The 22978-nt window shown below is 35.5% G+C and overlaps 1 non-coding gene across 1 annotated transcript; it reads right to left on the bottom strand.

Annotated features, from left to right (window-relative positions):
- Positions 1–14194: 14194 nt before the first annotated feature.
- LOC119472717 lies at positions 14195–14265 on the bottom strand. The gene has a single exon (XR_005201895.1). It is a non-coding gene; the product is annotated as a small nucleolar RNA MBII-202 (small nucleolar RNA).
- Positions 14266–22978: the final 8713 nt, after the last annotated feature.

The following is a 22978-nucleotide window of genomic DNA, read 5'->3' as shown; positions in this document are numbered from 1 at the left end:
TTGTTGTTGCCTTTAGGAGACAAAGATGTAAATAAGTAATTATAAACATGTTCAAATAAATAAAGGGAGCATATCATAATGAGTGGATAGAATCTTAGCAGATAAATGGGAAGAATAAGAAAAGAAAAATTCTGTGACCTTAAATAATGGTGAATAGACGTTTTCCTATATGTAAAGCAGAATGGGTTGAAAAGGTTGAAGAAAAATGAATGGAGGTTTAGGAAGCTAATTAAACAGTCTAAATAAAGGTAATAAGAAGATATATCTGAAGGAGAAGAGAATAAAGAAACAGACAAAAAATTGAATAAGTTAATGGCTGAGAAATACCAAGTTTAATCAAAATCTCCAATTATATATTTAATAAGTTCAGCAAAACTTGAACAAGATAAATACAAAGTCAACCACAATTTGTCACATCATGATCAAACAGGCAAAAATGAAGAGAAAACCTCAAAACCATAAAGAGAAAAATGACACATTTTAGGCAGCATATTAAAGATAAGGATGACAGCTAACCACATTAGAAACGATTGAGGTCAGAAAATAATACAGAAGATAACAGTTAACAGAAAAGAAAGGCTGTTCATCCATTTTCAATATTCAGTAAGAATATCCTTCAAACTACATGTTTGGGGGCCAGGTGCAATGAGGGTGGCTCACACCTGTAATCCCATAACTTTGGGAGTCCCAGGCAAGTGGATCAGTTGAGGTCAGGAGTTCAAGACCAGCCTGTCCAACATGGTGAAGCCCCATCTGTACTAAAAATACAAAAATTATTTTGTATTTTTGGGGCTGTAGTGGCGCACACCTGTAATTCTAGCTACTTGGTAGTCTGAGGCAGGAGAATCGCTTCAGGCTGAGAAGCAGGTGTTACGGTGAGCCACAGTTGCGCCACTGCACTCCAGTCTGGGTTACAGAGTAAGACCGTTTCAAAAAAAAATACATGTTCAGGAAACTAAAAGCTTAAGGAATTTGCACCAGCAGAACTACACTATAAAAATAAATGCTTGTGGGCTGGACACAGTGGCTCACGCCTGTAATCCCAGGACTTTGGGAGGCCGAGGCAGGCAGATCATGAGGTCAAGAGATCGAGACCATCCTGGCCAACATGGTGCAACCCCGTCTCTACTAAAAATACAAAAATTAGCCAGGCATGGTGGCGCGTGCCTGTATCCCAGCTACTCAGGAGGCTGAGGCAAGAGTATTGCTTGAACCTGGGAGGCAGAAGTTGTAGTGAGCTGAGATCATGCCACTGCACTCCAGCCTGGCACCTGGCGACAGAGCGAGACTCTGTCTCAAAAAATAAATAAAAATAAAAAAATAAATAAATGCTTGCATAAGTTTTATGCAGAAATGATACTAAATAGAAACTAAAATTTGTAGAACTAAACAAAAGAACATTAGGAATAATACGTAAGTCAGTAATATGTATGGAAGATCTTAATTTTTTTAAGATTAAATCAAGGAAGACAAGTGAAATAAAATGGTAGGATAGGTTTTCATGTATGTAAAGTTATCGGGAAATAGCTCACTGCTAAGAAATATTTTATTATAGGTCTAAAGTATGTGAAGAAAGGAGTAATGAAGATATCAGAAATAAGAGTTTTCTAATCAAAAAATAAGCAAAGGCCTTAGGCAAAATCATGCTTGAGATATTCAAGGATCAATAACAAAGTTGATATAGCTGGTACAGATGAAGGGAGAAGAGAGTCTTGCAAGATGAGCACCATATCATGTTCTAGAATATGATGAAAATTTGGCTATTATTCTGAGTATGGTGGGAGCTTCTTTAAGGTTTTGTACGGTGAAGTGACATCATATATTTTTTATTTTAAAGGGATCAGTCTGGTTGCTGCAATGAGAATCGGATGTAGATAACCAGAGCAGTAGAGTGCTAGGAGTGGAGAATAGATGCAATGTAATCAAAATCTGAATATATTTTTAAGGTGAATCCAACGAGAATTACGGGTGGATTTGATATGAAGAGGAAAAAAATAAGAGAAAACAAAGATAACTTCAAAATTGTTTCCTTGGCAATTGTTAAATGCATTTGCTACTTCCTAAGGAGTCTGTGAGATGAAGACTTTGGGGGCTGTTTCAGTCAGCATTCAGCAGAAAACAGATGGCATACTCGACATGGGTAATTTGAAGAGAATTTAATAAAGAGATGAGATTATTTACCAAGGTCTAGGAAAATCAAGAAAGATTTGTACAATACTCTGGAGGGTAATAACTGTGATTAGCGGGGTGATTAGCATTATAAACCCTAAGTCTGAAGAGACAAAGAGAAGGGGCAGTTAATGCAAATGATAGGGAATACTTCCGTAAGTAGAACTGTCTAAAGAAAGCTGTGTTCTTCATTAAAGTGAACCAGCACATTCCGATCTTAGTAGGAGGGCTCCAGTATAATCTCCTTACTCTCTAAACTTCATTCTTGTGCCTTTCATTATGCAAATTCAACTAAAAAAAAGGAGGCAGCAAATTCAACTAAAAAAAAGGAGGCAAGGGAAACTGTTGAAACTGCTAATATAAATTACATTCTCTATGGTACAAAGCAAAAAGGAAAAATTGTGGAAAATGTATCCAAAGGAGTAAATTGTAGATATGCAACACAGGTAGAATATCAAGTTTATTAGGTTTCTCCAGAGAAACAGAACCAATAAGGGACATACATATACACATACCCACATACACACATGCACACACACAAACACACACACATATTTATAATAAGGAATTGAATTACATGATTATAGAAACTGAGAAGTCCCAAGATCTGCTAGATAGATGGAGTTCCAGGAGAGCTAATATTGTAGTTCTGATTCAAGTCTAAAGGCCTGAGAACCAAATGGTTGACAGGTTAGATAGAATTCCAGGAGAGCTAATATTGTAGTTCCAGTTCAATGCTAAGGGCATGAGAACCAAGCGTAGTAATGGTGTAAGTTTCAATGAAAATGTTGGCAGGCTGATGAACAAAAAAAAGGTGATGTTACAGTAAAAGTCTGATGGCAGGAAGAGACCACAATCACCTTAGAGCAATCAAGCAGAAGTTCCCTCTTAGTCATGGTAAGGTCAGACTTTTTGTTCTAGTCAGGCCTTCAATTAATTGAATAATATGCTTTATGGAGGACAGTCTGCTTTACTCAGAAATGGATTCAAATATTAATCTCATTGAACAATATTCTCAATAACACACCAATAATAATGATCACCAAATATCTGGGCACTCTGTGGCCAAGTCAATTCAATACATAAAATCAACACAAAGAATCAACTATTAGGTGGCAAAGTAGAAATGTTTGGTAGTTTGGAGTTCAAGAGAAAGGTTAGGACAAGTAACATGAATTAGAGAATGGGCAGCATATATGTGATATATAAAACCATGTGACCAGATGTATATTTCTAATTAGAGACTTTTGCCTGGCTCATTCTAGGACTAGGTAAAAAAAAAATGAAAAGAAACAAGTAAGTTTGCCTGAAAAGAATTATTTGTTGAGGTAGGATTGCCATAAAAGAGTTTTACCTTTTGAGTAAAGGTAAGAGTGATTCAAGAAGTAGGGAATTAATCAAATGTGTTGAATACTGCTTGTACATTTAATGGGATGAGACCTAAGAAAGGACTACTAGGTTTGTCATTATAGCAATAATTTTGCTGAACAGTATCCAGTCTCTGATCTGATCCTGCAAAACATCCCCAAATATCCTCAAATTTGTCAGTCCCAGGGCAACACTGGACTTAGACTTCCTTGCTCTTTTTTTTTGAGTCAGAGTTCAGGCTGGAGAGCAATGGTGTAATCATAACTCACTCCAGCTTTGGCCTCCTGGGCTCAAGTGATCCTCCCATCTCAGCCTCCAAAGTAGCTCCCTGCAAACATGATTATATGTATTAGTCCATTTTCATACTGCTATGGCACTGGGTAACTTAGAAAGAAAAAGCAGTTTAAGGGACTCACAGTTCCGCATGGCTGGCATGGCCTCACAATCATGGTAGAAGGTGAAGGAGGAGCAGAAGCGCATCTTATGTGACAACAGGCAAGAGAGCACATGGAGGGAAACTGCCCTTTATAAAACCATGCATCTCATGAGATTTGTTCACTCTCATGAGAACAGCACAAGAAAAATTTGTCCCCATGACTCAATTACCTCCCACCAGGTCCCTCCCGTGAGACATGGGGATTATGTGAACTACAATTCCATATGTGATTTGTGTGGGGTCACAGCAAAACGATATCAGTTTAGTCTCATGAGAAATGCCATATCATAAACTGTCTTAAGGAAAAAACAATATCATAAACTGTAGAGACATATGACTATTAGTTCTCTTTCTTTCTTTTAAAGTTTTGCATATGGGACATGCAAGCATATGATGGGTCTACAGTCTGCCTACTCACGGTTTGAAGGTGATTCATAAAAATCTCAATGTATAGTCCTCCTATCCATCCTACTACATGTCCTCCCTACTTATCATTGTTACTTTAATGGTAAAATAAAGTAGAAATAAAATTTATTCTCTGTTAGGGCCAAAGCCAAAGTGATATCTATGACACTATTTTGAACACTCAATTACATATATTCACTCTGTTGTGGGAATTATTCTGTATTTCATGGTATATAAATGTCAGTTACAATGAGATCTCTCATTTTTTGAATTACTCAATTATTTTAGTTATTTTGTATTCATGAACAACTACCACACATTTAGTTTATTCTCCATGATGTGGAAGACTCTTTTCAAGGACACTTATACTGGTGCCTTTTTTTCCTCACAAAGTCTGCAGAGGTTAGAAATTTTGATTAATGTTTCAAGTCACTTTCTCACAATCTGTATATGTATAGCAAACAAAGCAGTATCCTTCCTGATTGAATATTTAGATTTAGTCCTTCACAAGAAACTTAGCCATTGAAATTGATTTCTTCTTGGTCATGTATTCAGTAACAGTTCCTTGTAACTTCTATAATTGGATATCCCTCTTAAAATTCTATGTTGTGTTTCTCAAAATCTTCAATTGCTGGTCATGAACAACTCCAGGAGAGCGATATTACCTCTCATTGTTTTTTTCTAATTTGTCTAATTGGTCTCCTATTGATTTAGATTTAGATTTCTTTTCACTGTATCCTGAATCCCCCTGGAAAAAAGAGTAAGCAAAGTTTGCATATTTGTTTCTATTGATCACGGTGTGATTCATTAAAAATAGGATAAATGTGTAAATTAGGTCAATCTACCACATTAGAATTTATTTATTCATTACATGAAATAGAAAATATGCATTTAATGATGGTCTTATTTTCTTAGCTCTTAAAAGCTGCAGGTCAGAGATAATGTTTTATTTTGTATTTTGTTAGAATGCCTGGTACAGGGTTGACACTCAAAAATGTCAGTTTTTTTAAATTTGAATTGATGAATTCAATTCTGGATTTGAATTCTGATTATTATTCTCCTGTAGTCCAGATAAAGAAGTGGAAGGAGTATTTCTTCCATGCCTTTTCAAATATATAAAAAGTGTGAATGTGGGACGAAAAAGCTTCTATTCTATTAAAGTAGAAAACATTTAAATCATGCCTCAGCAATTCTACAGTAATTATTACAAATTTCTTAAGAAGTCACTGATACCTTAAAGGATGTGACACAAACCTAAAGGCCTTCTGCATTATAAATATAAAGTTGGATTCCAGAGCCTTCCTGAACCTTAGCTTCTAGTATCCAAAGACTATGGAAAGAACCCTAATCTAAAAAAATTTATAAAATGATCCAGATATGTCATTTCAATCTATGACTGAGGAAACTATGTTTCAGTGATATAATCCTAATAATAATTAATCCTAATCCTAATATAATGCCCACATATTGGACATTGCCCAGAAAATGGCATATTGTATGTACTTAGAAAATATGTGCATTCTAATTATTATTTTTTAAATTTCTGTAAGTGAAATATGTGCATTCTAATTATTATTTTTTAAATTTCTGTGACAGGTTATAATCTAAAATTACTGAGTTTAGTAATTTATTAATTAATAACATTTTCTCCTACTTCAATGTGTGAATTTCAGTTTTACCTTCAATTTTTGTTTTTTTGATTTAACCTAATTTTAGATTAATATTTTAAATATTTAGCTTTATATGTACTATATGATTAGTGAGATGCATAATTTGAATCAATAAAAATTAAATCACTATGCTTAGGACATAATTCTATAATTTACTTTAAAAAATTATTCTCTCAAAGCTGACATTATAAAAATATCAGAATAATACAATTTGAGACACACAAAACTAATTTTATTAGTTACTTATTATTTTAATTTTTTGCTGATTGTACATAAGCATTTTAATAATTTATGAATCTCATATATTTGCAATATTTTGATGTGTTTTTTCTCTTTGTCCATAATTAAAAATCAAGCAATATTCAAATCTTAAGATATAGTAATATCTCATAACAGTTATTTAATGAAATAATAAGATATAATAAAGATATAATAAAAGATATAATAGATTGAGAAAATAATAGTACAGCCTTATATTTTACAGAAACCAATGTTACTTAGAATAAAGTTTAGACAGTGTACAAATTTATATATTAATGACTGAATTCTACACATGCTATATTTTTCTCATGATTTTCATATGAAAAAATAGCAATATTTGCATGTTCATCAGTGTGATCCTAACAATGCATGATTATGACAAAACTATAGCTATGCCAAGTTTAAAAACAGAATTATGCATTACCAAAATATGGATGAAAAATACAGTATGCTGTAGTATGTATATATCACATTCAAAATTATCCAAATATATAACATATGTAATAATTAACATATGTAATAATACATATAACATATGTAATAACATGTAAATATATAAAATATGTAAAAATCTATAAAACATTTGAAATATCTGTGCAAAAGTTATCAAAAATATTGGTAACATTTTTGAAATTAGCTTAAGTGAGTATACTGATGTTTTTTGTATGTCAATATACTCTACATATGCATGAAGTATATTTTCGTTGTGCAAGAAAATATTATTAAAGTGAAATAAAAATCTGCGAAAGCTCAATTCCAAATTGAGGAAACAATACATCTCATGTAAAACTTCTTCCATATGCACAGCAATATATTTGGAAATTAATTACATTTGGCTCATAAATATTTAAAATATTTTTGTATTTATGAAATTAAATAAGGAATAACACATAGGTATAATTTCAGCATTGGTTTTGTAAATGCCTCCTTTCAATCATATAGAAAATTGCCCCTGAAAAGTTTTTGACATTTCTAATGCATGTTTTTACCAACAAATTTTTCTTTACTCAAGAAGTAGACCTTTTCACAACATTATTATGATAGCTTAATTATCCCCATATATCTTATTATAATGTAAATCTATTTTTGTAGGTTTCATTTCTTTGAACACAGCCACTTTTGTGAAGCACTGTTAGATTATAGAAAAAGGTATTTTCTTTTTAAATATCATACTGTACACTGAATTATTATGTGAAATATTATTTAAAATAGTTTAAAGAATATTTAAATTTTTATTAATTTAAATTTTTTTATTATAAAACATTTTCATTTATGGAGCAGGTAGAAAGCAAGTTATTTCTTTGACTCTAACAAAATAAATCTTGACATATTTTGAAAAAAATGTTTTTTCCCTTTAAAATATAATGTACAGAGATTTTGCATTTTATTTAAAAATTATTTGAGAGAATTAGTTATGTCACTGCAAAACATCGGCTTTGTTTGAAGAGTACTTAGAGTTTTGTTAATTTCAAAATTTCTACAACTTAAAAAAATCCTTTTTATCTATGCAAGCACACAGTTGGCAGTTCTAGGTAAATGACAAGATTATGTGTAATATTTAAAATGCATTGTATTGCAAACAAAAAGAAAGGTTTCCATTCATGTAATTATGAAGATCTAACTAGAAAATTAAAAGTCACTCAACATGTTGACAATTCTCTATGCATGTCACTGAGAAAGATTTGAACATTGATTAAAGGAATTAATTTCTCAGAAGTGAAATATTTAATATAAATTTAAAGTGCCTCTAAATGGCCCAGTGATGTTTGCCAATCATTCTGTTTATTCTTATTGAGCTGCATCGTTTCTATATCAGTACCTAATTCAAACCTTTTAACACCATCCTTAAAAGCTTTCTCCAAGCCTTTTGCTTTAACATAAAGCTTCAGTTCCTGATTTATTTTTGGGTGCAAATTAATGATTTATGTTTACTCAGCTTCCCTTTTTTCTGCCTAATTTTTTTGATAACTTACATTCATCTTCTAATTTTCTGATGGGTCTTCTCTTGTCTACTTTCTCCTGAGGCTTTTGCAAGAGAATTCTTTTACTAGTTTTTAAAATCATTTATCATTTTACTGCAGTAGGATTTTGATGATAATTCTCTTTATCATGGATTTTTCTTTCTGTCTATTGGCTCTTTCATTCTAGACAAAACTCAAGCCCCTCATGTCCACAACTCTTCATATTCCTATGTGTACAAGGGGCCTCCACAACACATTTCTCATCTCCTATTTAAATCACTATAAGCTATTTTCTTGTCCTTACATTCTTGCTAAAATTCCTGTCTTATGAGCTACAGCTAAGTGTATGAAGTTAAGAAAAATGGTGGTTATAAGGATAATGAAATGGAGAATCATAGAAAATAAATGTGTCTGAATATTTATTATGACAAATGTATTAACAAAACATGTATTCAGAAACTCCCATGATTTCTAGTGGGGTGAAGTTATGCAAATTATAAAAGTAAACCACAGTTTCCTTTTCTAAAAGAGTAAATTAATACTAACTACTATGCTTTTTTTGTCACTTAATTAAAATAAGGCATGTAAAGATCTTATCACACTGCCTACAAAATAATAAGCATTATTTAAATGTAGTTGATCACATATATACAGCATACACAAAATCCATTCCCATTTTCCATTTCACATGTTTGCTGTATAAATGTATATATATATTATATAGTGTATGAGTATAATCTTAAGACTATGGAATTTTTAAAACATATTTTGTTGGTATTACCTAACTGAAATGAGAACTAATTTAAGTTAAAAACATGATATTCAGTGTCTCTAGCATAAATAATAAATACATTTGTTTCTATTAATGCTTATATTAAATCCACATTTCTACATACAGAAATGTTATTAACAATTATGGGCAGAAAACCATATCTTTTTATCTGCTAATACACAAACTTAAATGCTGCCTTATTGTGTGATTTTTAAGAATGGTAAATTCCTGCATTTATCTTTTTTTAAAATTATGTACTATGTTTTTATATTTTTTGCTGCATGTAATTATGAATAAAAGGGGTTCCTGTCAAAAAGAGAGAAATACATCATTTATATTTCATCAGATATGTAGGTATTAATTTTAAAATTTTTAAAATATTAATGCTATATCCTCACTTTATTATATCATTAAGGAGAATATGTCTCTATGACCAGAAGTTTACCCTCACAGAAGATTATAGCAGAAAAGGCAGTTTCCTATATAGCCCAGTGGACTAGGGTAATTGCAGTCAAACATTGCAAGGTCATGATATGGCATTTCTAACACAGGACTCATTATATGCAATCTTAATGAGTCCATTTGCAATAGCAATGGTATTATATTTTCCGAGTTCTATTATATGTTTGAGTGTATTAAATTCCATAGGGGCATCGTAATTTAAAAATCTAGTTTCTTTTTTATTTTTGTCCTAACTTCTTTTATTTTTATTTTTATGTATTTATTTATTTATTTTTAATTGCATTTTAGGTTTTGGGGTACATGTGAAGAACATGCAAGATTGTCGCATAGGTACACTATGGCAGTATGATTTGCTGCCTTCCTCTCCTTCACCTATATCTGGCATTTCTCCCCCTGCTATCTCTCCCCAACTCCCTACCCACCACTGTCCCTCCCCTATTACCTCCCAACTGACCCCAGTGTGTAGTGCTCCCTTCCCTGTGCCCATGTGTTCTCATTGTTCAACACCCACTTATGAGTGAGAACATGTGGTGTTTGATTTTCTGCTCTTGTGTTAGTTTGCTGAGAATGACGGTTTCCAGGTTCATCCATGTCCCTACAAAGGACACGAACTCATCGTTTTTGATGGCTGCATAATATTCCATGGTGTATATGTGCCACATTTTCCCTGTCCAGTCTATCATTGATGTGCATTTGGGTTGGTTCCAGGTCTTTGCTATTGTAAACAGTGCTGCAATGAACATTCGTGTGCACATGTCCTTATAGTAGAACGATTTATAATCCTTTGGATATATACCCAGTAATGGGTTTGCTGGGTCAAATGGAATTTCTATTTCTAGGTCCTTGAGGAATCGCCACACTGTCTTCCACAATAGTTGAACTAATTTACACTCCCACCAACAGTGTAAAAGTGTTCCTATTTCTCCACATCTTCTCCAGCATCTGTTGTCTCCAGATTTTTTAATGATCGCCATTCCAACTGGCATGAGACGGTATCTCAATGTAGATTTGATTTGCGAAATCTAGTTTCTAATATGGCAATGTAGAAGACAGACAATTTTAAATCAGATTCTATGAATTATTATGAAAATGTATTTAATCTGTGGCTATCATGATTCATGTCTTGGTACCATGCATTTTAGCATTTATTCATAGAGTTAGCTTTTCTAGTAGAAACAAAGAAATTAGGAGTTGTTAGTGTCAAATCATCCATGGATTCTTTACTATTTTGGGGATCGTGAAAATGTGTCTCTCATAATAGCTATCTATAATTTTTTAATTAAAGTTCAGGCATGCATAAGAAAAGATATTTTCCCCAGGCTGGCATAAGTAATGGTAGAAAGGGAACCACGGAAATTCCATGTGTACCTAGTACCTCTCCACCCCTCCAACCATGAATACACAGACCCACACAAACAACATACATACATACACCAGCAATGTTTTCTGCCTTAAAAATTTCAAGAGCTAAATGCTTCCTCTCTTTAATTCCATTTCTAGTCATATCTGTCAGCACAACAACTTGAGCTCCTGTTCATGATAATCCATTTCCATTTTCCATATGACTTTTGGTAACGTCTTCAAGTTTTTTTCTTTTTTCCTTTTTTTTGAGACGTAGTTTCACTTTTTTTGCCCAGGGTGCAATGGTGGGATATAAGCTCACCGCAACCTCCGCCTCCCATGTTCAAGCGATTCTCCTGCCTCAGCCTCCCAAGTAACTGGGATCACAGGCATGTGCCACCACACCCGGCTAATTTTTGCAGTTTTAGTAGAGACAGATTTTCTCCATGTTGGTCAGGCTGGTCTCAACTCCCACCTTCAGGTGATCCGCCCATCTCGGCCTCCCAAAGTGCTGGGATTATAGGCATGAGCCACTGCGTCTGGCCAGTCTTCACTTTTTCTCTCCTCCAGGAGTGTCCGAACTGACTTCCCTGTAAATAAGATATAAGAAATAATCCTGCCCCCCAGAGAGGTTGTAGTTTTGTTCTTTTTGTGTAGTACAACCTTCAACATTCTGTGTAACTCTTCTGGGTAGTGCAATTCTTCCACAAGTCTGAGGACTAGCTGAATAATTTGCTATTTCATTGATCTCATAGGTGGTATAGCTAAGTGAACTCATCCTGATAATTTTACTTTACTGAAATTGGGTGTCATTAAGCCAAACGTTAGTCTTTGCGATTGTTTTCATTGAGGATTTCCTGTATTCCAAATACCACCTGAGGGCCTTGTCAGCATTGCTAAGATTAGTTTTTCATTTCTAAGGCCTTCATTTTGATGACCTGATCCCACCAGTAAGCTGAGAAATACAGTCTCATCTTTAGGGAAGATTTTATGGACAAGGGTGGAGGCTCTCATTTCAAGCAGAAGCAATGTAAGGGAAGCTACATTTATTTAAATTACAAATTTGAATTTCATTTTGTACTGCAACAGAAGCCAATCAATCTTCACAGGCAACAAAGAGTGAGAAGTGTATATGGTGGAATCAGCATATAAATGTGATGCAGTTTTATAGAAGCACTTGTTTTAAGAGCTCCGAAAGACTGATTAACTAAAAGTGCTTTATGTGAAAGTATTTTAGCTTCAGTAAGTTTTACATGGGCTACAATCTAAGTGTTATAAGTGCTTAAGAAAGCAAATTTGACAGAGGCATAATAAAAGATATTTTAAAATGCGTATTTCTTTGTGATAGAATCGAATACAGGTTATCATAAGTCAGTTTATTATTTCTAAACAAAGTATAAATTTTGAAAATTATTACGGACTACAAAGTGGAGATAATTCATTTTTCTGTATATGCTGTATAAAATACATAAAATAGATTATGTTTTAACTATGCAATTTCTTTGTATAGTTTTTTTCTGAATTAAATTTAAACTGTTAAATCTGGGTAGTGAACACTTGGAGGCCATAAGAACCCAGGATAGTCAATTAAAAAAACAGATATGAAGGGGTATGGTACCCTCATACTCAACCTCAGACTCCACATGGAAAATGATCCTCTCTCTGTGTACCCAGAGCCTGGAAATAAATGCAGAAAGAAAATACAAACTTGGTAGACAAGTGAACTTTAAGTAAACAGGAAATATTTATCTTTTACTGTAAAGCCATGGTTTTTTTTTTAATAGTCATTTTTGTGCCCCAGTACATTACATAAATGCTGAATTTTAGGCACCATGCTTGCAGCAAATGAGAATCTGGCATCTAAAGATTGCCTTTGTTTCTGACCTCTATTTACATGGCTTTAGGCAAATTTCTTAAAATCAATATCAACCTCAGCTTCCTCATCTTTACAATGGAATGACAATAATTATAAAATACATGTATATTTAAAGTTAAATTTAAGGGCTTAGGAGGTTCTTAGCATACACACTTCTCTGTTATTTGAGGAGCTCTTGTTCTGTAAGTCTTGAAAAAAGACAGGGACCAACCTTCTTCCAAAGAAGTTATATCAAACCTGTTTTTTTTCTCTCTACAATCCTGTAATCTAAAGTGTGAGTACATGCATTAGTTTTGATCTTCCAGATATTTACACCTGGGTGGGACTTTGCATACTGAACATCTCAATGACTCAGGAGCAAGTAAGAAAACTCTTGAAGTGGCAAGGACTATAAGACATACCCAGGAGGAGCTGCAGGAGTGGACTTGGCAATCCATCTGTGACAGAAGTGATATCCAAAGTTGGGTGTCTTTTGCTGTGATTTTTAAACCTCAGGCTGTCTCACTTCTGTTAATTTCTGTCTGTTTTCCAAGACTATTCATGAATCATCTAATGTCCTCCAAAAAATCATTCTGCTAAAAACCTTCAAGTCTATTTCTGTTGTTTACAACGATCAACCATAACTGACATATTTGGTCTTCAGAGTACAGTGAGAAAGATGAAAGATATAGAAACTCTAATGTTCTTTGATATAATGATTTTATGTGAAATACTGTATTTTTAATTTAAACAGTTTTGTTCAACCATAATCTGTCTAACTTCTTGTTATGTTCAGTGAGTCCCTTCCCTATTAACTAGAGACAGTGTATTAGTTTTTAATCGTTGCTGTAAGAAATTGCCACAAATTTAGTAACTTAACACAAATTTATTACTTTAATTTTTGAAGAAAAGAAATCTGAAATGTGGCTCCCTATGCTAAAATTAAAGCATCAGGAAGATTGCATTTCTTTCTGGAAGCTGTAGGGGTGAAACCATTTTCTTTCCCTTCTCAACTTCTAGAAGTGCCCATATTCCTTAGCTCACTAACCTCTTCATCCATCTTCAAAGCCCAACTACAACAGGTAGAGTTCTACTCACATTGCATCACCCTAATTTCCTTTTTTGCCTCTTTCTTCCACATTTAAAAATCTTTGTGATTGCACTCAACTTTTTTCAGATAATTCAATATAATCTCCTTATTGTAAGGCCAATTGACTAGCAACTTTAATTCCATCTGCTACATTAATACCACTTTATCATGAAAAGTTACATATCACTTGTTCCATGGATTAGAATATGGATATCTCTGGAGGACCATTATAGTGACTACTGTAAACTCTGATAAAAGATTTTTTGTATGTTTGTATGTTATTTAAGGCAGGTTAAATATAAGATATTTACTTAGTCTATAAATACTAATTTTAACCAATTTCACATATCTTAGTTTATTCATCGGGTAAAACATTTTGTTTATGTTTTTTTTTTTTTTAATTTAGTGATCAGATGGAAAAGGGTTCAAATGTGTTTTCAACAAGGTTGTACAGCGATTCCGGAGAATGTCATCATGCGACTACATAATTTTTTTAACTAAAATTTATTTTGGAAGTTCGTAAATAATTTTTACAGGTGCAATTGAAAAGGTAACATGTCATTTTGTGGCTACTGAAATTTAAGTAACAGAGACAGGAGTTGTAGAAGAGATGGGATCTTAGGTATTACGTGCCTGTAGATAATTTCTCCTTTTATTTAATAACAATGCCAATAGAAACAGAGGAATATGAAGAAATAAGATGTTTTCTACCAAGAGAAAAACAATGAAAAAGCTATTTTAGGGCCAAATAAATTGAAGTCCGTTGAAATTAGTGTATATTAAGTTATTGGATATGTAACTATTGAATCTGGTTTCTATTACAAACAAGAAGCATTTGTGAAATATGGAAGAATACATGACATTAAAACAATAAAACATTTTGCATCATCAAACAGGCAACTGAACATAATTATTTATGAAAAAAACAGCTACTTTATTATACAGAATTACAGAATAATTTACAATTTAACAATGTTTCTCTACCAATCATCTTAAATATTTCAAAATCACATTTCCTGTTTTTCTTTTTCTCTTTTAGCTCTTGTCCAGGTTCTACAAGAAAAGTCCCTTTGCTACTTGTATTTCTGTTTGTGAGACAGTTTTTCATAATGGTTAAAAATTATACCCATTTCAAAGAGAAAGAAAAAATGTGAGTTTAAAGCAAAACTAAGACTACCTAATGAATCACTGTGGTATCAATGCCCGAAGTGCCTGAAAGGATAACTAATATCCTTCACAATTTCATAAACAGTCTCTACCCTTCTTTCAAAATGTTTTTCATAAAGCAGTGACAACAAATTAAAATTAAATACTGCATTTACTTATTTACTTTGCTGCTTTTGTTTGATGGTTCCACAAATATTAGAGTAATATTTTCACTGATATTAATATATTAGCATGACTAGATTTAGATTTAAATGTACTTGTGTAATTGATCTATAGACTCATGTACTTGTGTAATTGTTTTACATACATAACATTTTGTATTTTAAATTTCTTGGGAAATCTGTACATTGAAAATAAAAAAATTATTACTATAAAAATAATTTATTTTGTTACTTGATAGTGATTGTGATTTTTGTATTGTGTGTAGTTTTTTATAAGTTCATTTCTGTTTTAAACATTTTAATATCTATGATTAGCACTTTTTAGTTCATCACACTTTAGCACTATTTAACAATTGGGATATTTATTGATATTTAAAAACATAAACTCCTACACCAGCATATTATGCACACAATATTACATAAAGAAAAAATATGGGTCAAAGGAGATCAATCTCTTGGAATATTAAAATGAAATGGAAGTCATGGAATGAGATTATGTGAGTTTCAGGTTCAATCTTTATGAACATGTATGCAAGTTTTCACCAAAGGGCATTTTCCTTTCCCAGAACTCTAGATCAACACAATAGGTTAAATCAACTGACCTCATCCTAAGTTCCTCCAGGCGATTTTATTTTCTGCAGCATTCTATTTAACCTCTAATCTATTTTTTAGGAACTCTTTAACCTTCTCCAACAAATGCGCAAGCCTTTAGGGATATTTGGAGTTTATCACTATTTGTTTTTAATTGATTGGTATTTTCTTTAAATAAAAAAAAAAAAAGAGAGAAAACAAATTTATGTGAGCACTCTTTACACAGTACATTGAGTGGTCAGTAAAGGTTAATTTTACTGTCTTCTATACTAACCAAATTGTTTTAAACTAAACTACTAATGAAATTTGTTGATAAAATTTGAAGCCACATTATCAACTGAGAAGAAGAAATCAGGATATTAGGCTGGAGTAATAATAAGCAATGAGGGTAAAGATAAATTTAGATTTATAGTTGCAATTTTAAATAGAAACAATGTATAAGATGAGGTCATAGAGTAGATTGCTAAATGGAAGAAATAAATGAATGATGTTTTTGGAAGTGCAATTTTTACAACCACTACTGCCAATCTTTGGTGCTGCTGTATAGAAGAAAACATTCTTACAATTTTCAAATATAAGAAGTTATAGCAGTCTATCAGATAATTTTAAGTCAGTTTAAAGAGACCTAAAATATGGGCCTATACCCTCTCTCTCTCTCTCTCTCTCTCTCTCTCTCTCTCTCTATATATATATATATATATATATATAATCTATACACATACATATAATGCACACAATAAATTATAGTATTCTCTTAAGAAAAGAAAACAAAACAAGAAAATATCAGCTGTTGATTGCTACTAAATGGCAAAATGCTGGAATGCATTCCAAAAGATAAGTTTTATGCAGAGAAACTTATATGAGTGAAGAAATTTTACATAAAAAATTATGATCTGTTTGCATTTAGTTTATAATCCATAGAACTATTGCAGTCCTTTGTTAAATTTAACTTTTATACACTGATCAACTACAAGCTCTTCAAATGTTTTTGTCTCATGATTAGTGTGCCTGACATGTAATAGGCTCTAAATAAATATGTGCTAAATGAGTTCACATTATAACCATGGTTGCCATTGTAGTGAAACAGAATGGCTTAAAATAATAGCATGGGCTTAGGTTTTTTGTTTTGTGATGTTTTGTTTATGCCATAGTTCCTTACAAGAAGGTAAAACGCTTGTAAGATATCAAACATTTAGAAAATTACCACAGGAGATACAATAACTAACTCTAATTAAAATAATATGTTAGAACATATTTCATTTAAAACACATCTTTTGGTATATATATATATGCACAACATATATAATTTTCAAGAGAGATTAATCTCATTTGAAATGCAATGAATTTCCTCACATAAGTAAGTTTTCCAATTATGATTTATATTGAAAAGCAGTATAGTTTTCCGATTATATATGCATTATAAATGTGTGTTTAGAAAATTGATATTGTCACGGATCTTTGAGGTATCATCATCAGCCAGAAACCTCTTTGGCCATTGATGCCTTTACTCAAGTTTTGCTCTGGCCTGCTGGGCTCATTCCACCCACTTGGCCTGACAGGTTGTGAGCCGCGGGACAGATATGTGAGCAAGCAAGCACAAGGTCCAGCCATTGTGCATAGCCAGGCATGGCAGCTGCGGCAGGGTGGGAAGCTCCAGGCACCAGCATGGGCATAGGCTTACTGTGAGACTGCTGGACCAGAAATACTGCAAGCAGCTTCCACGGCTGGCACCAGGGAATGCGGTGGTGCCCAGAAGCTGAGAGACACCAGAAACCACAGAGCCCCAGAGAGGGTGTCACATCCCTGCCTCTGGGAGCTCTTAAGCCTGGGTCTGCCAAAGGGTGGCAACTTTTCTCTCCTTTCTTCTCTCCCTCTTTTCATCCACAATGTGGCAAGCAAGGGGCATGTTTCAGCCCTGTTTGTGTTACAACTCTTTTAGCTACATCATTCGGCAGGTTCCAAGTTCTTGTCCTGTGTACAGAAAGAATGAGGTAGGAGGACAAATGGATAGCGAGCAAGGAGAAGAGGAGCTTTATTGAGTGACAGAACAGCTCAGAGGAGACCCAGAGTGGATAGCTCCTTTCCGCAGGCGGGGCGTCCCAATAAGTGTTCAGCTTTCAGCAGAGAGGAAGCCCACAGTGGGTAGCTTCTCTCTGCGGCTGGTAGTCCTGATGTCTGCTCAGCTCTCAGCAGAAAGGAGACTCTGGAGTGGTTATGGGGCAGGAGGCAGAGGGGCCTCCCAGCCCCCGAGGGCACAGAGATGCCAGGGAGCACAGTATGGCTGGGCGCCTGCAGCTGCACCCAGAAGAGAGGGGCCCTGCTCCTTCTCTCTCCCAATCCCCAAAGCACAGGGATGCCTGGTTCCAGAGCTGCGGCTGGGTGGCCACAACTGCAGCCAGGGAGCAGGAGGCTCCTGCCCTGCCAACTCACAAGGGGGCAGGGTTTTCACCTATTCCCAGCTCCCACCAGCTCCGTGGGGTACACGGCCCCGGCTAAACCTCTCACACTTTAGCCAGTGTCAGGGCAGTGGCCAGTCCAGATGGGCTGCCGCTGCCATCAATCCCATCTCTGAATAGGTATATCTAACAGCTTCATGCTGACACGGGTGTGGTTTTGGGTAAAAGGGCAGTCAGATCTCTCTGAGTCCTATCTATGGGTTCCCAGTAAAAAGGAAGTCATGGAGGGGCAGAGAATTCTATAACCAGTTTTCACAGAGAGAGAGAAGCCAGAAGTTCAACTGGTAAGAATTTTTACCCTTTTGCAAGCACCTCAGGTTTCCCAGCTCCCTTCCCCCAAGCTATTGAGCCCTATCCATCCTGGAGTCCTGTGAAGGGGAGGCAGACAAAGAGATTCTCTGCATGCTTTAAAATCGTCCTTTCTCAAGAGATTGCTTTTAGAAATTAAACTTTTGTGCATTTGAGGGGGGTGTCCTTTGGTACAGAGACACGACTGCCCATCTGTGAAGAGAGGGCAGAGAAGGATGAAGCAACAGCATGGAAGAGCTCTGCAGTGGGTAGCTAGTCTTTGCAGCTGGTAGTCCCAAAGTCTGCTCAGCTCTCAGCAGAGCAGAAACCCTGGAGTGGGTATCTCCTCTCTACAGCTGGTAGTCCAGACTCTACTGAGCTCTCAGCAGAGAAGAGAGCCTGGAGTGGGTAGCGCCTCTCCGCAGCGGGTAGTCCCAACCTCTGCTCAACTCTCAGCAGAGAGGAGACCTTGAAGAGGACAGTGCCTCCCCAAGGGCAGGTCGTCCAATGGTCTCCTTGAGTCTGGCTGATTCCAGGGGAAGCGTCAGAGGGAAGGAAGTGCATGCTGACTGGTTCAGGGGAGGCCATGGGAAGGCCCAGAAAAAGCACAAGTTCCCATTCTCGTCCATCAGCCAAGCCCCCCAGCTTCACCCTTCCCTGGCCTGAAGGTGGGACTTCACAGTGGACCTGCTTCTTTTCACTCTGGAGCCTATCTGCCTTCCGGCTGTCATTGCCTAGGTTGTTTGTGCTGAGTGGTATCTGCAGGCCAGGTGCGAGGTTGCCCTCAGCCCCCCTCCTGTGGTTGACGGTGCCCGAATTCTGGAGGCCGCTAAGGCGGCAGGAGTGGGACATGTCAAAGCTGCCCTGAGCACATGAGCAGCTGGCTGGGTCTTGATAGCACCTGGGCTCAGCCTCTATTCTGCTCCAAGGTCAGAGTGGGTGCTAGGAGCCAGAGAGGCCAGACGCTGGGAGCAGGCCCTTCCCAACCTGCGGTAGCAGGGGCGATTGTGGTCCCTGAAAGCACAGAGACACCCAGGCCAGCAGCCGTGGCCAGGGCTGCAGCTGTACCCAGAAGGGCGGAGCTCCTGTCTGGGCTGGGCTCCCGACTATTCCTGGCCCTCAAGAGCACAGAGATGCCTGGGTCCCGAGCCACAGCTGGGTGGCCTCAGCTTTGCCCAGGGAGCACGGGGCTCCTGCCATGCTAACTCAGAAGGGGCCTCGGCTTCCGCCTTTTCCCAGTTTCTGCCAGCTCCCTAGAGCACAGCCCCCGCGGCGCCTCCCCCACTGCAGCCGGCGTCATGGCAGCAGCACTCCAGACGAGCTGCTGCTGCCATCAATATTTTTCACAACGTAAAATTTTCTCAGTGTTAAAATTCTTGTTGATGTAATACTTTTATAACTATAAAGTAACTAGAAAATGGGTGATGTATTTCCTCCTGCGTCAAAAAATTTAAAGTATTAAAAATGTGTTCAAGTGCACCTACTTTATATAAAATAAGTTATGAATTCCTCGTTGTTGCCTCTACTTTTGTGGCTTTGTCAAATTTTGAGTTTAAGTTGAATGGACTTAGTTTTTGTTTTGTTTTGTTTTAAGTGCAGTGGCACGATCTCAGATCACTGCAACCTCTGACTCCTGGGTTCAAGTGATTCTCATGCTTCAGCTTCCCGAGTAGCTGGAACTACAGGCACAAACCACTATGCCCAGCTAATTTTTGTATTTTTAGTAGAGATGAGGTTTCATCATGTTGACCAGGATTGCCTCGATTTCTTGACCTCGTGATCAGCCCACCTGGGCCTCTGAAAGTGCTGTGATTACAGGCATGAGCGCATCATGCCCTGCCTGGACTTAAATTTTGAAGGGGATTAACTTTATTTTGAGATTTATTTTGAACGATAAGTAGCACAAAGTTTTCAAAATTACATGAAGTTGAATGCAGTTCTGATAATGCAATCTTATAGGCAGTTTAAACTTGAAATAAATTATGGTCCTAAATAAAGATTGTGTTATATAAATCAAGAGCATTTTCCAGAATATTTCTAGAATGCAAGATATAGACAACTGTTCCAAACTCTCTATATATATGTTCCTAGGGAGATGAGTATATGGAACTATCAGTAATTTTCCTTCATACCTAGTATGATGACATTAAAATATATATCATATTTCAGTCTTTAAAAAATGCATATATTTTGTAAGTATTAGTTATTTTCATTAGCCCTCAAAACAGTTAAGAAATCTAACTTCAAATTTCTGTGTTTATCTTCTTTGTGTTAACTACAAAATGGCAATCCTGAACGTGGGTCCACTGAATGTTACAGTTCATATGCTGATATTTATGCCTTCCTAGGGAATAATCTTAAAAGTATTTTCTGTATGTCAGATTATAATTAAGAACTTTTCATCACCTAGATTTAAGAATGAAAGCCAATAATTTTTTTTTTTTTTTTTGAGATGAGTCTTGCTCTGTCACCCACATTGGGTTATAGTGGCATGATCTCAGTTCACTGCAGCCTCTGCCTCCAGGTTCAAGTGATTCTCCTGCCTCAGCATACTGAGTAGCTGGGATTACAGGCACCAGCCACATTGCCGGCTAATTTTTGTATTTTCAGTAGAGATGGGTTTCACCATGTTGGCCAGGCTGGTTTGATCTCCTGACCTCAAGTGATCCATCTGCCTTGGCCTCTCAAAGTGCTGGGATTACAGGCATGAGCCACTGTGCCAGGCCCAAATATTATTATAGATCCAATTTTTAAACATATATAATTATGTATTTTTGCTATAAAATATATTTAAAACTGTAAATTAATATCTTTTAGTACTGCTAGTTTTTGTGGAGAAGAAAGGATTGCTAATTAGGAGGGAGCATGGTAGTTGAATTAAGTGCCTTACATGCTGGTAATATTCTACTTCTTGTCCTGGACGGAGGTTGTCTGGTTACATGATCTTTGTAAAAATCATCAAACTGTATACTTGCAAATTTCTATTTATAAAGTTTTATCAAAATAATGATTGAATTTATGGAAAAAATTTGCTTTATATTTTTCTTTCTAATGATTTTTATCTTTTAAATTTTTCAGGCAATTTTTTAAAGTATTCATTATTCTTAGAGCAGTTTTAAGTTGGCAAAACAGAGAGAAAGGCACAGAGATTTCACATGTTCTCTCTGGCCTCACACATATATAACTTCCCCCATTATCAATATCCTCTACCAGAATGGTACATTTGTAACAGCTGATGAACATACATTCACACATTATAATTACCCAAAGTTCATATTGGTTTGGACAAATGTATGATGGCATGTTTCCATCATTACAGTATTATAGAGTATTTTTATTGCCCTAAGCATTTCCTGTGTTCCACCTATTCATCCATCCCTTCCCTGCACTCCTAGCAAACACGAAACATTTTATGTCTCCATATTTTTACCTTTTCCAGGATTTTTATATAGTTGGATTCATATAGTATGCAGTCTTTTTATATTGGCTTTTTTGACTTGGCAATATGTATTTAAGCTTCCCTTATGTCTTTTCATGGTTTGGTAGCCGATTTATTTTTAGTGCTAAATAACATTCCATTGTTACCACACTTTATGTATCACTTCCCCAGCTGAAGTATATCTTGGTTGCTTCCAAGTTTTGGCAACTGTGAGTTTAGCTGTTACAAACATTTATGTGCAGGTTTTTGTATGAACATAAGCTTTCAGCTCTCTGTGGAAACATCAAGGAATATGACTGCTGGATTGTGGGAAAATGATACATTTGGTTTTGTAAGAACCCACAAAACTGTCCTCCAATGTAGGTGTACTATTTTGTATTTCTAGCAGCAATGAGAGTTCCTGTCCCTCCGTGTTCTCACCAGCATATGCTGTCAGTATTTTGGATTTTGGCCACTCTAAAAGGCATGTGGTGGTCTTCCATTGTTGTCTTAAATTGCATTTCCCTAATGACATATGATGTGGGGCATCTTTTCATATGCCTACTTTTTTTAAAAAAAAAAAACAAAACTTCACCTTTTATTTTAGATACTTGGGATACCTGTGCAGCTTTATTTCATGGGTGTGGTGTGATGCTGACACTTGGAGTATGGATCCCATCACACAGGTTGTGAACATAGTACCTGATAGGTAGTTATTTAACTCATTCCTCCCTACCCTAACCTTTAGTAGTCTGCAGTCTCTATGGTTTCCATATTTATGTCAATATGTGCTCAATGTTAGCTTCTACTTATAAGTAAAAACATGCATTATTTGTTTTTCTGTTCCTGTGTTAGTACACTTAAGATTATGTTTTCCAGCTCTACCTATGTTGCCAAAAAGACATGAGTTCATTGTTTTTTTATGACTGCATAGTATTCCATGGCATACATGTACTACATTTTCTTTATTCAATCTACCATTGATGGGCACCTGGGTTGATACTATGGCTTTGCTATTGTGAACAGTATAGCAATGAGCATATGAATGCACATGTCTTTGTGGTAGAATGATTTATTTTCCTTTCAGTGTATACCCACTAATTGTAT

The sequence above is a fragment of the Cebus imitator genome, unplaced genomic scaffold, assembly GCF_001604975.1.
Source record: "Cebus imitator isolate Cc_AM_T3 unplaced genomic scaffold, Cebus_imitator-1.0 Scaffold114, whole genome shotgun sequence".
NCBI lineage: Eukaryota > Metazoa > Chordata > Mammalia > Primates > Cebidae > Cebus > Cebus imitator.
This window is presented reverse-complemented; position numbering and strand designations above follow the sequence as displayed.